Source organism: Erithacus rubecula (genome assembly GCF_903797595.1).
Source record: "Erithacus rubecula genome assembly, chromosome: 5".
NCBI lineage: Eukaryota > Metazoa > Chordata > Aves > Passeriformes > Muscicapidae > Erithacus > Erithacus rubecula.
In genome coordinates, this window is record NC_136687.1 from 68,335,809 (window position 1) to 68,353,174 (window position 17,366).

A 17,366-nucleotide genomic window follows, 5' to 3' on the forward strand; every position below is an offset into this window, starting at 1 on the left:
TTGCTGAATCGATCCTGGAACTTCCCTTGGGCAGCGGGAGCGGAACCAGAGCACCTGTGTGGGGCCAAAACAGGGGCTGCTTGTGGCAGCTTTTTCCCCACCATTCCTGAACTGCTGCCTGAAACACCCGTGACAGAGCTCAGGTGAGCTCTGAGAACACTGCAGGGTGGGCTCACAGGCCTCCTAAAGTAACAAAAATATCATTAAAAGAAACAAAGCTGCAACTCAATGGTGCTATTTGGGCCCTACCAAGAGTTTGGTTTTTCACTTTAACGAATTCAGCCAGACATATTAATCTGTGTATTCTCCTCAGATTTATGTAATGTAAAAAGTGTGTGCGCGTGAACCTCTTGATCTTTCCCAGCAATCCCACAGTCCTAGAGGTCAACTTCCAAAGGTCACGGGATCTGGGGTCCATGAACTGGTTTCCCAAGGGAACTCAAAAAAAGGCTGCTATGAGCAGAAGGTGCCAGCACAGTTACAGGTATCTCACAGCCACCTTCCACCCCTTGGACCTTCTTTAGCTGCAGGAAAAAAAGGGCAGGAAGACAAGACTAAGTTTTTTGAAAAAACAGTTCCTATCTTCCTCACCTGATAAATGCTGCATTTTGGAGCACAGGCCAACAAACCAAACCTGCCAGGGACAGGTTCCAAAGAGGCAGTTTAAAGATGCTAGGTTGGAAGATTTTGTTTTTCAGTGCCTGTGATTTAAACGTGTGTTTGGAGCATATACTGAGGAGGGCAGGGCACGTTTATGTGTGAAATGGTGCCGTTGGCACGTGGGGTGGCTCATACCCACCTGGTGCTCGCTGCAAGGGTGGAGGTGCTGCTGCCCTGGGAGCCAGGGGTATCTTTGGCGTGCTTTGAGGAAATGCCATTGGCTCAGCTTTGTGCCCATGAACCGGGCATACGGAGAGGTGAGCACGGTGCTCCATGGGGGAGTGTCTCCCCGCGGGACCGGGTGCAGGGGCTCTGCAGCTCCCCGAGTCCCGGCGCCCCGCGCCCTGTCGAGGCCGAGGCGCGGTGGGGACGGCACAGAGCGGGCGCGGGGCTGCCGTCAGCGCTGCCTGTCCTGCCTGATGGCCCTGGGGAGTGAGGAGAGGGAGGCATTTCCATCTCTCCTTGGCCAAGTTTTCCATGACTGCTCTGCTCAGCAGTTCTCCCCGTAACTCCTGCCTTGACCGAGAGTGGTTGTGACAAGCTGCCTGTCCCGAGAGCTGGCCCTCCAGGGCTGGGAGGAGGGAGTGCTGAGCCGGCTGCTGGGCCTTGGGGGAGGAAACAAACCGCCTGCGTTTGGAGCATCTGCTTCAAAAGGAGGTTGTGGCAAATATTTTATTCAGCAGAGCTGGAGGTCTCCTGTCTCTAGAGGGCAGGAGTTTGTTGTTTTCCTCCTGCGAGGCAAGCAGTGGTTATGCAAAAGGAGAGGCTGTGGAAATGGCCTAGAGAGCCCCTGTTTTCCCAGCACGGACCCTTTGGAGCGAGGGCCCCAGCTCACCGTGCGTCACCCTCGGCAGGGAGCCTCCCTCACCCCAGCGCTGCTGCCTCCCTGGAGCTGCCCCCTGGCCTGGCAAGCTCTGAGCCTTTCCTGAGGGACTGCGTGGGTTCCTCTGCGGGCACCTGCCGGTGGAGGGCTCCCGTCCTTGGGCTCTCCTCCTCCTCCTCCTCGGCGCCCAGCGAGGCCGTGGCAGCGCCGCCGGGAAGGTGCCCGCAGTCCTGGCGCCGGCCCCGCCGCTCGGGCACGTGCTGCCAGAACCAGGACAGCAGCCCCGCGGGGCCCTGCGGCTCTCCCTGGGACAGCTCCCTCTCCTCCCGCGGGACGCGGGGCTGCGATCGCGATTCCTGCTTCAGCTGCAGCTCTGGGAGCCACCCTGCAGCACGTGGGGAAGGGAGGAGAGGCTTTCTCTGAGACACCTCTCAGCTCTTGGAGCTCTTCCCAGATCTTCTGGGATGAATCCCTGCTGTGAATGGGGATCCCATTTATGTTTTGGAGGGGTCTGTACACAGGCTGACTCTGGGCCTGATCTTTAGAGGCAGTTTCCTCATGTCAGCATCCTAAACAACTTCCTGAGCTCGGTACATCTTCTTTGGGAACAAAAGAAAGATAATCTGCTACTATAGAGGCTTCAAGTCTCATTGAATGAAGAATCACCCTGGTGAAACCATAGATAAGGAAATCCTAGTGCTTTGGGGCCTTTTTTACCTGTGAGGACAAAGAATATCAGAAATAGGGCGTTCTTAAGAATGGCGCCTCTAAAGCACAAGTTAAACGCTCCCACTATTCTTCCTTCCTCCCCTTTGTGCAACCAGTGACAGAAGAAAGCTGTAGTTTGTCCTTCTCTGAAATCAGGTGTAGCAACAGAAACCAGAATTGCCAGAAGACCTGTTCTCCTCAAACTGCACTTCTTGTCCATCATGACCCCAGCTCAGGCCTCTCCTAAAATCCCTTTCCTTTAGGAATGTTTCCCAGTGTCCTTTACCTGGTCAGCTCTCCAAGCTGGGCCTTTCTGAACCGCTTCAGATGGCTCAGAGATGTAAGACGCCGGTGCTCCGTGCCTTTAGGTCACATCATCCAGGGTTGTGTTCTGAGCCCCTAACAGAGCAGTGGCATTTGGATCCTGGCCTATGGATTATACAGCATCTGACTGGCACGTGGCAATGGCTTGTAAGGAGAGAAGGCAGCCCAGTTATGTGATATTTAGGACATTACGGGAATCATTTTAAGCTAGTTACCATGCAATTACTATGACCAAAAAATCCACTTCAGAAACTCTGTGGGAAGAAGTCGATCTTTTTGAAGCAGTAAGCAGGGTTTAAGTGGGGGCTCTTAAGACTAGCAAGGCTGCAGCAGGAGGGTGCAGCTCCCCGGGTTTCTACCCACATGGCTGGGGCTGCCTCTGGCTCTGGCTCTGGAGATGGGAAGGGAGACCCCAGCAGGACCCTCGTTGTGCATGCACACTGCACGTGGCAGCCCTCCAGATGCCACTGTGACCCAGCTGTGCCAGCCCCACAGCTTCCCCGTGCTGCTGATACCAAGCACTGGGCCACCCCTCAGCCACGTCAGCTTCCCTGGTACCACGAGGGTAAACTCTCCTTCCTGCAGACAAACTCCCCAGCACATTGGTAGGCTTTGCTTGGAATGCCAAAGGGATTAGTAATTCACACTTCCCAGATATTTGAGCATCCCACTCCCCAGCAGCATTCTCTGGTTTCCCACTGCCAAGGCATTTGCTACAACTCCCCTGCAGGTGCCAGTGTCACTAAGTTACGGGCTCTGTTAATTCTGCTCCTATGCGCCTTGCTGAAAATGAGGAATAGTGCCTTTAAAAGAAGAGTGTACGGCTCATGGCACCGGGATGTGAAGGATCCCTGGCCTGCGCAGTGACAGGGTGCAGTCTGTCAGGGGCTCCTTCCCCAAGTTGGCCTGTCACACACAGTGCTGGGAGCCCCCAGCATGGGTGCTCTGGGATGTCCTCTCTTCCTGCCTTGGGAATGGGAGCTGGGGGGGGAGGCTGCATTCCCTGCGATGTTTTTTCCCCACTAGGGAGTCATTGCTACAGATGTGCCTATGGAGATGCCCCAGTTCACCAGCAGTCAGGAGAAGGGTCCTGTGGAAACACAGTCAGGCTGAGCTTACTCCCTTCACTGCGCATTCTTCCTAAATGTCCATTATTAGTGGTTACTGGAAAAAGGGATTTATCTGGTGAGGTGTTCGTGTGCTCCAAGTGCTGAGGAGAGACAGGGTATTTACAGGATTTACTCCATTGCTACCACACCCTGTCCACATCCCCTGACTCCCAACCCCTCTGTGCCATTTCCTCTCAGAAGCTCTCCCATGGGAATCAGAGCAGACTGCTGAGTTTGTTCTGGTTTCCAGTTCCCACCTTTGCCTTTCTCCCCTTTTTCCTTCACTCAGTTTAATCTGTAAAATAAGTGAGGGCTTTGCAGGGGCTTTGTTACACGTAAGCCCAGAGATGGTGGCATTAAGTGCGTTTGCTAAATTGATAAAGAAATCTGCGCGTTTGCTGTAGGGGGTTGTGTTGTTGATTTGGGAACAGTGAGCTCTTGGAAATCTCAGCTTTCACCTTGCCAATCCCCGTATCCCTCTAAGTGCACTGCAGTTCCTTGGAACCTGTTGGGGGTTGGCGCTGGCATCCCTTCACTAGATCACATTTATGCATTAGTGCCATCTGTGCCTGCTGCACCTTCTGTGAGCCAGCCCGGCCAAGTGACTGGCAGTGATCCGGGACTGCACACAAAGGGAGGGGCGGAGAAAGGGGGGAGGAGGACAGTCACCGGGGATGGCACCTGATGCTTCCTGTGTGCTCTGGGTCCCTCCCTGCCGCCGCCCAGTCCTCTCTGTCCCCGCTAGAGACAATACCTGCCTGGCGCCATGCAGACCAGCTCTGCTCTGGAGGACAGCCTGGGGACAGTGCCGGGCTTGGCACCGCGCCGTGCGTCCCGCCTGAGGGGTGCCGTGCTTCTGTGAGCACGGGGGCAATGCAGGGGGGGGGGGGGCCTGCTGCTCTCTCCCTCTGCCCTCTGTTCAGGAGAGCTGAACTGCTCCCAGCACCCGGGTCCTTGTGGATGGAGCCTGGGCACTTTGACATCATCAGCTCCCAGCCAAAAGTTGGGATTGATCTGTCCTACACAGGCAGGTACAAACTACAAAAGCAGACAGAAATACACATGGAGGAAGGAGTTCTTACACTGAACATAACTGTGCTAAGAATGTAGGAATGAATTGCCTGGCTTAGAAATTAATTAAATCGCTGCAGTGTTCAGTCTGTCCAGAAAAACAAGGTGCCTTACCCAGCCTAACTTAGATCAGGGAAGGACCATACGAGCTCCTGGCAGGGGTGCTGAGCAGCCTCCTGAGCAGAGCACCCTTCCTGACAAGGCTGGGGAGTCAGTCACATCTTCCTCTCAAAGCAGGACTCGCTCACCCGTGTGTGAGTGTGTGCCTGGACACTGCCCAGAGTGGGGGAACTCTCCTTCTCATAACTAAGGTTATTAGTATTTATATATAATAAGTACATCTTTCTGATTTTTTTTTTTTTTTTTTTTTTTTTGGAATGACCACTTCCACACTGTGGTGTCTTTTCCACTTAGAATACAATACTTGGAATTCAAGATTTTGCTTTTTCATTCTTTCCATATGTTCGGTGTTAAACATATACTATACTTTATATTTAAAAGCTAGCAGCAGACTGAAAAAAAATTGCCCACACCACACTACAGAAATGTGTTTGCTTCATTATCCAAAGCTTCTGGGTTTGTGTAGTATTTTACCAGGCCGGGGGAAGCACCCCGGAGGGCAGTCTCCGAATGGGAGATAAGGCGGAGGAGCTGTGAAGAGAGGGAACATCTGGCTCTCACTAAAGCGCGGGTCAGGCTTGCCCGAGCTCCGAGCTGCACACAGCCTGCCTGAGACGGCGATGGAGTTGGCGGCTGTGGAGTTCAGGAAGGAAGCTCCTCCACTGAGCTGAGGAATTGGCCTTGAGTAGCTGGGTGCTCAAAAGCTGCACAGATGCGAAAGGAAAAGCAGCAGTGTGTGCTGGGTGTGTAGATCCCTGCCCAGCACCCTTCCCCTCCCGGCTGGGCTGACCCAGATTTGCTCCTGGCCGTGGAATTGCGCATGGCTTGGCTTGGGAGGCACAGACACGGGCACAGCACAGGGAGAAGACACCGGAGTGCTAAGGGGTTTCACAAACATTCGAATTATCCCACCTAGAGAGATGCAAGCTGCTTGAGGGTTTGACAAAGGAAAGGAACAGCCCTCATAAAAATCCCTGTGAGAGCAGGGAAGTGGCCGGGGAGGATTACCTGGGGGTAAGGCGCAGGAACGCTGTGCTGAGGGGTGATTTTGGGAAAGGTGTCGGGGTTTGGCAGTGCTGCCGCAGAACCGAATTGGGCGTGGTTGCCGCGGCGGTGCGTTTGAGTGCCCAGGGCTGAGCTGGGGCAGGGCAGCGCCTGCTCCCCGCTCTGGGGCTTTGCCAGGGCTCTCACACTCCCAGCCTGGCAGGCAGCGCCCCGGCTCCTCTCCTCCCCCCCGGCAGGGACAGGTGAAACTTCAGACAATCAGCAGCGGCAGTCTAGAGCTTGTCTCTGGAATTAGCTGTAAATGACCACCGCAGCACTCAGCAGTCAAAAGCAATGAGGTGTGTGCAATTGCCTTGCCAAGCTGCAGCCGCACATGGACCACAGCCCGAGTTTAACTGCAGCACGGGCTGATCGGTGCCTTTTGTGCATCCTTTCCCTGATGAGCACGTCAGCTCTGCGGAGTTGAAAACACAACACAACCAAAGCCTGCACTGGCAAATTGAAAACTTCTAAATAACAATTCTCTGGCAAAAATGAAACACAGGTTCAATTATTGTAATTAGCTGCACATTTCAAATTATATTTTCAAACAGGTGTAGTTAAATGAATAAAAATATCTTTGTGAACTGTCCTCCAATGGCTTACATGCATTTAACTGCAGTTAATGAAGGGCTGATTGAAGCTAAATTATTTCTAAAATTTTTAAATGACCCACGCATATTGTAAGGGGCCTTGTACCAGCTGTAATACAATTTAATCCAGCTGGTCTGTCCTTTGCCCATGCAAAGCCTCACTGACACAAATGGCCTTTTTAAGGCCACTTTGCTGGTGTAAAACCCCCTGGTTCTAACTGTACCTTTTTTTGCATGAACCGGAGGAGGTTTCAGAGTCTGTGAATTACACCTGCCAAACAAGTACACAAATTCAAGCCCTTTTGTTCTGGGACTGATCCTGGGGCTCTGTTCACATAGGAAGATGCACAAAGTCCAGCAGTGTCACGTAACGCTCCATTACAACGTGTGAAATGTAAAGATATGGGGAAATACAGCTAGGAAGTACACTTGTACAATCTAGCCAAACATTCAGAAAAAAATAAATTTAAACTTCAACAAACCAAAATCCAGCAAGCCAAATGCCAGCAGGAACAGCTGGAACGTGGTCAGTCTCTGCAGCGAATCCTGTCGGATTCCAGAGCAAAGTCTTCCTAAAGTCAAGGCTGTTCCTGTAGTGCTGCAGCCCCCACTACCACATTATAAATTAATGCCAGAGATGCCAAGAGGCCCCTTAAGTAGAAAATGTCAGCATGCAAACGTTGAGCAGGAGATGCACAGGAGCACTGAGAGCCTCCAGGTCCCCGTGGGACAGTTGCTGCCCCATGAAGCCCTGGGAAAGCCCGAGCCCCCAGCCCTGCCACAGCAGCTTTGCTGGTGGAAGAACATTGCCCTGCACACTGGGGGGTCTGCTGGAATGGCCACTTCCCTGCCACAGGCCCTGCAGGGCAGTGTGTGGAAGAAGAGTCTTCCACCCTGTGGAGGAGCACACAGGCTGAGCCAGCGTGTACCTGTGCAAAGCTGCAGCCTTTGGAGAGCCGGCTGGCGAGAAAGGAATGGCTGACGTGACTGGAGCAGCACAGGAAAATCCCTCCGCTGCTACGGGGCGGGGGGGGGGGGGGGTCCCTCTTCATTGATGGCAGCCTTTGGAGAGTTAGCAGAGCTTAGAACAAGCCTCATGTCTAAAGAAGGCACCGCCTGTGTGATGTGTGGATGGTTTGCTGTAGGTGGGACACGAGCAGGACAGGCAAAGGCACGCTTCTCCACGAAGTGTCCCATGGCCTGGGCTCGTAGCGCTCGGGCACCCGGGCCAGCGGTGGCCTTGGCAGGGCTGGGGAGGCAGCCACACTTGATCTCAGGGCGCTGTCAGTGTGGCTGCTCCAAAAACCACTGCTGTAAGGGCTCATTGCCCCCTGTCCATTACAGTGAGGACTGTACAAGTTCAGTGTGAAGTGAACCAGGAGACACTCAAGGAAAGTACTTCTGTGGAAAACTGAGCTTTCCTGTACCACAGCGCTGGCTGTACTGTGTTAGCTGTCCAGCCCTGTGGGGCCTCTTTGGGAGGACACTCTCACCACAGCTTCATTAATACTACTACACAAGAGAAAAAATGTGTTGCTGCTCTTTATCTTTTTCGTTCTCCTTCCCCCAGACAAGTGATTTGGCTGTTCCTAATTAAAATGAAGAAAAAAGTGGCATAAGCTTAATTAAGATTTTAATTCAGTTAGAGCCTATAGGAATAAATCACTGTAGACTTGATAGTGACATTCAGAAAATACAGTGTCTGTTCCTCCTCTGTCACAGAGATGGTAACAAATGATGGGAAATGCTGAGGAGACAGGGATGCAAGAGCTTACAAGTGCAGGTGTGTCTCTAACCCAGGTAATAATTGCATAATTGCATCAAAGTGCAGTGAAACTGACTTTCCCAAATACAGCTACAATTCCTGACTCACGTGCTGGATGTTCTAGTGGGATTTTGGGACATAGACCCATTCTTTGGAAGCACGGGTGAGAAACTACAAAAAATGTGAAACTTTGCATTTTTCCTAAGCAAAATGATGGCTTTCCTTAGGATTAAGTAGTGGTGGTGAACACAGGAATGAAACACAAACACCTGTCAGCTATGGCCTGACCATAGCAGGTGGGGTGAAAATGGATAGAACTGAGGCCCAGGCAGCCTCTCCTCCTGAATCCAGACTGGATTCAGAAATCCTGCTTTTATGGTCTTCACAGAATAAACCTAATGAAGATCCTCTGACACAGAAAAGTTGCTTTGAACAGCACCTCAGACTGTACAAAGTACATGCATTTTAAAACTAAAAACTGCAGTAATTTTAGCAGGTCTGTGACTTTATAATGTAGGATTGTATCTTCACTCCTTGGCTAGTAAATTCTCTCCAACAAGTCTTATTGTCAGACTTTTAGTACAAGCTTTCAATTCCAAATGAGGAATTCCTTCAAATTCCTTCCAAGAAATTGCCAACACATCATCAAGGGCAAGGCACTGCTGGTTTTACAAGACTGAGAATAAAGAAAATGCATCATAGGGTGTTGAGCAGGCACAGGACAAGTGCAGTTCATTTTTCTTGACTGGGAACTCATCCCTCAGCTGCTAAGGGTTGAAAACGTTTGGCAGAGGTGAAGAGAGCCGAAGCCACTGGTGGCGCCTCAGCTGTGCAGGGAGCAGCAGAGGCTAAAGCTGCTGCTGCCCCAGTGCCCGGCCTCAGCTCCCAGCCACTCTCTGCTGCTCTCAGGTGAGGCACCGGCAGCAGTGGCTGAGCAGCCTGGCCCCCAGGATCGTGGCTGGGAACACAGCCCCACATCAGGCATTTGCACACAGACAATGCTGTCCCTGAGCAGTGACAGCAGTTATTTTAACCGGCGTGTTCTTTTGGGATCAGCCTGGCTGCAGTTTCAGTCACACGCTCCTAGGCTGTCATCTCTATCACGGACGCCACTTGGCTGGGCACTCCCCTCTTTGCCTTGTTGAAAGGAACAAACAGAAGCTGCAGCAGAAAGAGGCAGAAGTGACAGGCCTGTGCTGTGGCCTGTCCCCTCTGTCACTGTCACCCCCTGAAGACAAGGAGGAGTGCCCCAGGCGTGGGCTGTGCCCGGGCAGACCCAGTTCTGAGTGCCCTGGGCGCCTCTGCCCTCCGGGACACTTCCCAGAGGTGCCACCCCAGCGCCTGCCTGGGCCAGCTCCCAGGGCCACAGGGCACTGCAGCAAAGCGTGCAACTGCACTGGCACCGTAATTAGGGGCCTAATTGTGCGCCTGGGCCTGGCTGCTCTATTTGCACGGGCGCCTAATGATGATTTATGGAGGAGCTCTCTGGCCACACCTCGCTCTCCAGCCTGGCAGAGGCAGCTGCAGGGTGAGAGGGGAGCCTGAGCGCTGGCTCCTCCCAGCTTTTATTTTAAACTGAATCCCTGTTTCTCTAGGGCTCTTTAAACCATTAGAGCAAAGGGACAACTCCAACTCCCAGTGTTACTGGGATGGGAGACAAGCACACTACTGCACTAGCAACTGGGAGAAAGAGAAATTGCAGGGAAAAGGCAAGGGCCAGCTTAATGAGTGAAACTTCCATGTGAGGTGTTCAAACGGTGCTGGTGTTGAACTTGTCTCCAGTGGTGTTCTGTCAGGCAATAAGAACCTGTACCAGCCAAAGGATCTTCTCTGAAGACAGATAAATTGTCAGTGTCCTCTCTCAGGATTATCCAGCTGCCTTTTAACTCAGAACTGCCTGAACTCTGGAGTTCTCAGGGCCAGCCCAGCTGCGCAGCCACTCGGCTGGACGCTTAATAGACACAGCACTGTGAAAATGTCTATTATTTCCCTTCAGTGAAACACTTTCTAACTACAGCATCCAGTCACTCTTTATGGCATACGATGTCAAAAACACTTACTGCACAAGCAGAGATCTGTGTTTCTTTTGCCACAGACAATAAATCTTTAGTGTCTTCTCTTGCCACGCATCACTCCACTTTCTCTCAGGAGGCACCATACGCCTCTCTCTCCCTCTGCCTCTTCTAGCAAGGTCACTTTCCAGTGATGAAACAACTTTTCCAGAAGGTATAGTGTTCAATGATTAATACCTACTGATAACAGCTTCCCAAAGCAGTGCTTTAAAGCTCTAATGCTCATCACAGACTTGCAGTGGGAAGAACCCCTAAAATAGATCTGAGTAGCACATCTGAAAATACCAGCCTTAGGAAGCTGGGGTGCGTGTGGCCACGGTTACACCATGGAAACAGACAGACCTGCAGCCCCGGTGGCAGAGGAAGCACAGCCCTTGCTGTGACGTGCAGGTGCGAGCAGCTCGGGTGAGGCTGGTGTCCCCTGGTGCTGCTCCTGCAGGGGTGCACAGGAGCAGGGTCCCCTGGCTCGTTTGCTGGGGACGGTGCCCGGCTGCAGGCGCTGGGGGCTCTGCGGGTGCTCAGAGCGCCTCTCACAGGCGGGGGACGCACCCTGACCCCAGAGCGGCAGCGAGCCCAGAGCACCACGTCCTGCTCCCTCCTCCCAGCCATCTCCTCTGCACCTCACTGGCCTTTGCAGAGCAGCTCCAGTGACAAAAGCACAGCAAAGGCTGTCCCTGAGCATGCAGCACACACCAGGGCATCAGTGCTTCCAGTGTTTCTCCTGGCTGACAGGTGGTGCAGTGTGACGTGGGGCACGTGGCTAAGCCTGAACACAATGGGTGAAGCAGTTATTCATAAAACTGCCCTTCAGAGCCATCTCAACAACTTTCTACCTAAGTAGTGCAGTCCTTTTAAAATGCAGGTGGGTTTGTGTAGGTCATTCTAGACTGGCATAAGATCTGACTTGGCTTGGCTTTAGTCTGTGTATGAGGGGAAATCTCCGCCCTCAAGCTCTGCAACAAGTAAGAATGTGTCGATGGGAGAAAACCTGTTTTATGTTTCTCTTCTTCTGCACGAAGTGCCCTTGTCACTGATTTTACCGTTTAACTCTCCCATCTCCATCCCCTAGAAACGCACCGTGAACCCCTTCACGTGCATCAGCGACCCTCTGCTCCCAGCTAGTGTTCAAAACTCACCAGAGCCATCTCTTCCCCCTCCCGGCCGTGGATTTGTGTCATTGCCTGGGGCTGACATCACCTCAGCACATGTGCCTCAGTTGCCCTTGTCCCTCGGGAGAGCCCTGTCGCTGTGCCCAGAGGACACGCTGCATTTAGGGATATAAGGCTGTGCCCCAGTGGGAAGGCACATCCTCCCTGCTGCAGGGGGACACAGCACACAGCGTTAGTCCTCACTTCTTTGAGCCAAACTCCCCCAGCATTGCTCTCCTTCTGGAAGCACAGCATTTGTGGGTTTATAAATCAGGACAGACTGACATCAACCATGCCCAGAGTGCCTCAGAGCATTCACGGACTGCCAGCTGGGGATGTGGCTGGCTTGGAAGGAAAGGGCCTTAATTACAATTAGCATGGGAAAAACTGAAGGAAAGAGGAGGAGAGTTGTTTCAGGGAATTGCCACAGTTGCAATGCACAGATTCCTAGGTACAGTGGAAAAGGTCTGTCCATTATGTTGTCCTAGTCCTCCCAACCCCTTTCCCTTTTGCTGTAGGTGTTGTCAGAGGGCAGACCCTTAGTGTGCTGCCATAGTCACGGAGCTGACTGGGCCCGTGGCCTGTGAGCAGCTGCTGGGCACGGGCTGTCACCAGAGGGGTCCCATGGCTGTCAGCGTGCCAGGGCCATTCCCATCACTGCTCTGCCCGCTTCACTGGGGGCCTTTGCCTAAAGATGCTGTGTTGGTAAAGGCATGGCAGCACATGGCCTGTGGCTGGTTGTGCCTGGGCTGCGGGAGACACTCCAGGTTCCAGACAGGCACCCGCAGCTCCCTGTGGGCAAACAGAGCTGGGAAAAGGGCAGCAAGGCAGCCCTAGGAAGAGGGAGTGCCCTCAGACATCCTGTGGCTCCCCTGGGTGAGCAGAGGTGCCCTGTGGCACTACTCAGAGTGTCTGGGAGACTCCCTAACTCACAGGGGCTCAGCTGGGTCGGGGACATCCTTCATTGCCCAGAATGGAGGGACATCCTCTGAGCCCCTGGCTGCTGCTCTGAACGTTCAACGCTAAACAATCCATTTCCTTTTGCACCATAATGTGCTTACTCTGCACCTCATTCTACAGCCTTTCCAGATTTCAGCAGGTTCTGTGTTTTACCATAATGTAAAATGTCATCCATCTACTTGGGTACAGAAAGATGCAAAACACGGTGCAAGCTCCTGTGTGCTTTGCACCTTCACTTCTCCTCTGCTCAGACAGGCACAGTTTGCATCCAGAAGGGGAACTTCTCTTTCACACTAGTAAAAAATTTCTGTTGTTTCTCTGCAAAAAGGTGGTAGTGATCTCCAAGAAAATCTAGTCCTTTTTCAATGGATCAAAGTGCTTTACACTGCTTGTGTGGCCAGCTGGACTAAGTAGTAAAGACAGGGCAAGGCTGTGGGAGAAAACTGCAGGCAGAAATGTGTCTGAGAAGCAAGCAATACTTAGGAAGGAGCAGCACCGAGCCCCAGAGCACAGAGGAAGCTGCAGCAGGGAAGTGCTGTCCTCCAGCCCCAAGGTCGTGTTCACAGGCAGATGTGTCACCCATCCTGAGGAGGCTGCAGGCCGGGGACGCTGCTCCTCTTCCTTGGCACCAGTCCAGCACGGCGTGGAGCCTGGCTGCAGCTGAGCCCAGCTGAACTGCAGTGGCTGGGCTCGTGTAGCATTTGCCCACCAGCTCTACAAGTTACAGAACCCTTGCTGCAGTGGCTGGGAGGGAACAGAGCTGCGTGCACCCACAGGCCCTCTGTGCCAGGGAGCAGCAGCAGCAGCAGCAACCATGGCTGCAAATGGCATTCACTTCCTTGGAGGCAGCGTTTAAATTGCAGCAGGCTGTGACACAGCCAGCCCACAGTCAGTGGGCAGGAAATGCTCTGCCTGGGGGTCACCTGGCCAGTTCAGAGTGCAAACAGCTCAAGTGTTATGGGGTTCTGTTAAAGTTTTATGGATCTGTAGTTCAGAATGGACTTAGAAATGCAAGAGCTAATTTCAGAAGAAAAGTAATTTTGAATTATAGGGATACAGTAGTAAGACTGGAGTCAGTAAATATAATTTTGGATCACTTTCCTTCTCTCTGTCTCCCCACTGTCTGCCTCTCCCATGCAGCAGACACATCCAGCAGTATCTGTGCTGTAGTTCTTCCCAACTTTTGAAGAGCTGTAGGGGAAAACAGCTCCCTCCCCCTGCCCTCTTTTGGATTATGCTGTGCACAAAAGGATTAATACATGCAACTGCTTGCAGGTTTAGAGCCCCAGGTGAGGCAGGGCCTGGGTGGGCACATCTAAGCATCCTCTGACCTCCAGTAGCTGCAGTTTACCATAGATTGATAACAACTCACCCTGGTGAGTGAACAAGCTCGGGCTGCCGCAGCTGTGGCAGGTGACGCCCCCCCCCCCCCCCCCGGTGAGACACAAGCTCACTTTCTAAAAACAAGGTGTTTTCACATGCCTTTGCTGTTGGTCAGCAGAGCAGAGGCCAGTGAAGTGACAAGGAAACGAGCCTGCTTCTGTTCACCTCATTCTGTCACTGCCTCCCGTGCCACAGCATCTCTGGCTCTGGTCACTTGTTTCCAGGACCACCTGACTGTTAAAACGAGTATTTGTGCTGATCTCCTCCAGAATGGCAGTGGAACCACAGCCTGGTCTGGGGGAGAACACTGGGGCCTCTCACTTAAATCTGCCAAACCAAGAATGCCGCTTGAACATTAATCTAGATAAATGGCACATAAAACTGATCTGGATTAACGTGTTTATCAGTATAAACAGAGCTATGTGAGTTCATCATGTGGGAATGTAACCCTTGTGCAAGGTGTTGAGTCATTTCCATCCCCTTTTGCTGAGGAGTGTGTGAACGCAGACACTTCCTCGGCGCTCCGTGTGCGTTACCCGTGCGAGCAGCTCCCATACAGCGATGTATGTATGTGTAAATTGTGTGAATGTAAATATAGATAGGCCATATGTCCCCAAAGTCCCAAAAGAGCATCTGATGTTGATATATAGACAGTGTGTTAAGGACCTTCCTAATTAATAAGCCAGATTAAAAACCTCTTGGCAATCAATTAAGATTAATGACAGAAGTCATTCTGTCTCCCCCTCCACCCGCATCTCGGGCTGTGAAAACCCTGGGTCGGGAAACTTTAATCCTGTTATCTGCTGCCTCCTTCGTGAGCAAAGCCTGGAGATTAGCTCAGCGGCCATCCTGAGCCCCAGCCAGCTGCCCTGCCGCCGCCAGCTCACGGGGAGGAGAGAGCACTCGGGGCAGGGAGCTGGCCCGGGGCCTCACTGCTGCAGCTCACTCCACACAAAGGTGTCCTGAGGCTGAGGGAAAAGCGTTTGTTGTTTGGGCATCCTGCACAGTCAAACACTCGGTGGCTCCCAGCCCCTGCCCTGCCCTGCCCTGCCCTGCTCACAGAAAGGTTTCCTTGGCCTTGCCTTGGGCACCCGCTGCCCGTGTGCTGGCAGGGGAGCTGTGGCACAGCCTGTTTCCCCTGCTCCTTCCTCCACACCATCATCCCGTGCAGCATGGCCTTGGAACTGCCAGGCAGGTTGGTTTCCTCCCGCTCTCATTCTTACCAATGTTCACAGAGGGATGAGCCCCCAAGGCTCGTTTAAGAGAGCAGCAGACTCATCTGCACCAAGGAAGGCAGTGCCAAGAACTGCTGCCTACGTAGTTGGGAAAATATCCCTGTTTCTCCTGACACCAGCACAACATCCTTTCTTCAGCAAGATGGTTCCCTCCCGCTTCCCCTGACTGGCAGCAAATCCGACTGCCAGGAGAGCAGCTCCAGTCGGGATGGGCAGCTAACTGCCAGGCAGCCTCCTGAAAGCACCTGAGGTTACGGGTTACGTGGCACACGTGCACAATGTATTTACTTCTGTACTATGCAGAGATGCTCAAAATAGAAGTTTAAACAGATGTTTGTGTCAACTCTGCAGCCATTATTAGAAAAGACCTTTAAAGCAGCTACCTGCTAACAGGCTTAAAATCAGAACCGCAAGTGTCTTCCTTTTTAAGTTTGTTGGTTTGTACATGGAAGTAAAAGCTGGAAGCATTCTACAGATCTCTCTTCTGATTCTTCTACAGTGAAGTGCAGTCTTTCTTTTCTTTCACCACTGACTCCTATTTCCATCCTGATTGGGCAAAATGTTCACTACGAGTTCCATGGGCTATTTGTGGACCTCTTTGTGTGCATAAATGCACACAGGATCAGAGCCTCAGCCACCATCACATTGCAGCAAGCTCAGACAAAGAGCCCAGACTGCTGAGGATCGCCTCTTGGTGCTAAACTAGGAGTTAGAGGACAAATACAAGGATTTAGAGGGAAAGCCAGGCCCCTGAGGCTGTGCTGTGCCCCTGTGCCAGGCTGTGTTCTTGGGCAGCCTCAGACTCCTGGGAAAAGGAGTTCAGCGCAGACCTCAGACACCGAACTGGCTCATCAGAGTAGCCCAGACCACTGCAGCTCAGGTTTTTTTGCCCCTTTAATAAACCAAAAGGGAGGAAGTCTAGCTAGGAGCACAGACACAGGGTAATGCATCATTTATAAATTACCTTGTTAGCGCAGCAAACACCACATGGCTCTGCAGCCGAAATCTCCTGCTGCGGACTTGCTCCTTTTGATGGGAGCCCTTCAAAAGCGCTCGTGGCTTAATGGAGGCAGTTTGCGGGGCCCTGGGTCCGTACCTGCTGTCCCCGTCCCTCGCCGGGAGCGCGGCGCAGCTGCCGCGGCGCGCAGCTGTCTCTGAAGTGGCTGCGCGTCCGCGGCCCCCAGCGCAGCCGGCCCGCCTTGCATCTCTGCCATTGTGCCTGAGGCGAGCCGGGGAGCAGCTGTGTCCCAGCCGCGTACCTTTGGCGAGCGGCCCCGGGCCCCCCGCGCCCCGGCACCGCACAGCTGCGCCCGCGGCGGCTCCCGAGCCCGCACCTGGGCGCTGCCCCGCCGCCGGCAGCCTGCGGAGCCGCCTCGGCCCTGCCCGGCACAGCCCGACAGCGCGGGGACGCGCCAGCTCCACTGCCGCTGCCCCGCCAGGGACCGCAGCTCAGCACCGGACCCCTCCACGATGGAACTGACGGGTGCTGACACAGCGACACAACAGTTCCGCAGCTCTGTGTGCGTGCGCGCGCCGGCACACACCGGGGGCCCACCGTGGCATCTCCACCCAGTGCGCCAGCAACAAGGAACGAGACACCGTTTCTTCCCTGACAGCAAACACTGCGCAGACAGAAATGGCGCTCTGCAGTGACGCGCCCCCATTCCTTTAGGCACAAACATCACTCCTCTTCCCTTGAGCCACCCCTCTGCTTTTCACAAGCCGAGGTGCTGGCCAGCCTTGCTTCTGTCGGACCCAGAGAAGGCAGGTATCTGACTGCAGGACAGCTCGGTAGAGCCTGCCCCCAGGGCAACCCTTACAGGAACCCCCCGCCTTTAGGGGCAGAAATCCCCGAAACAGGTCCTGACTGACACCTGTTTAGCCTTTTGAGGCACCCCTTCTATGTTCCTGTGTACACGGAATTTACCTGTTAGACTGTATTGTGTCACGTATTTTGTGTGTAAATGTGCTCTTGTCATTGCTGCTCCATGTTACGTGCATCATTCACGCAAACAGTGACTAACCTGCCAAGGTAACACTGCTACCAGCTGTATCCAGCTGTGCTCTCCACCTGCAGCAGGGCACTTGGCCATTCTGCTGCTTCCAACACTTCTTACCTTTGTCTCAGCTCTTCATCCTTTTAAACAGCACCAAACCTCATCCCAGGAAAATAATCAAAATACCCATTACCTCCCATTCTACCACATGTAACTCCCTCCCCTTTCACCCTCTCATCCTTTTATGTGGTCTTCATGTTGTGGAATGCACAGTGTTCTGCACGGCAGTGCTCCCTAGTACATGAGGCTGGGACCTGCTGCCATACTACAGGAAAGCATTTGCTCCCCTGGCTC

General features: G+C 53.1%; 1 protein-coding gene across 1 annotated transcript in view; it reads right to left on the reverse strand.

Annotated features, from left to right (window-relative positions):
* Nucleotides 1-17,366, reverse strand: part of ANTXR2 (ANTXR cell adhesion molecule 2) — a 72,958-nt gene that overhangs the window by 5,664 nt on the left and 49,928 nt on the right. The gene's annotated exons all lie outside the window — the stretch shown is intronic.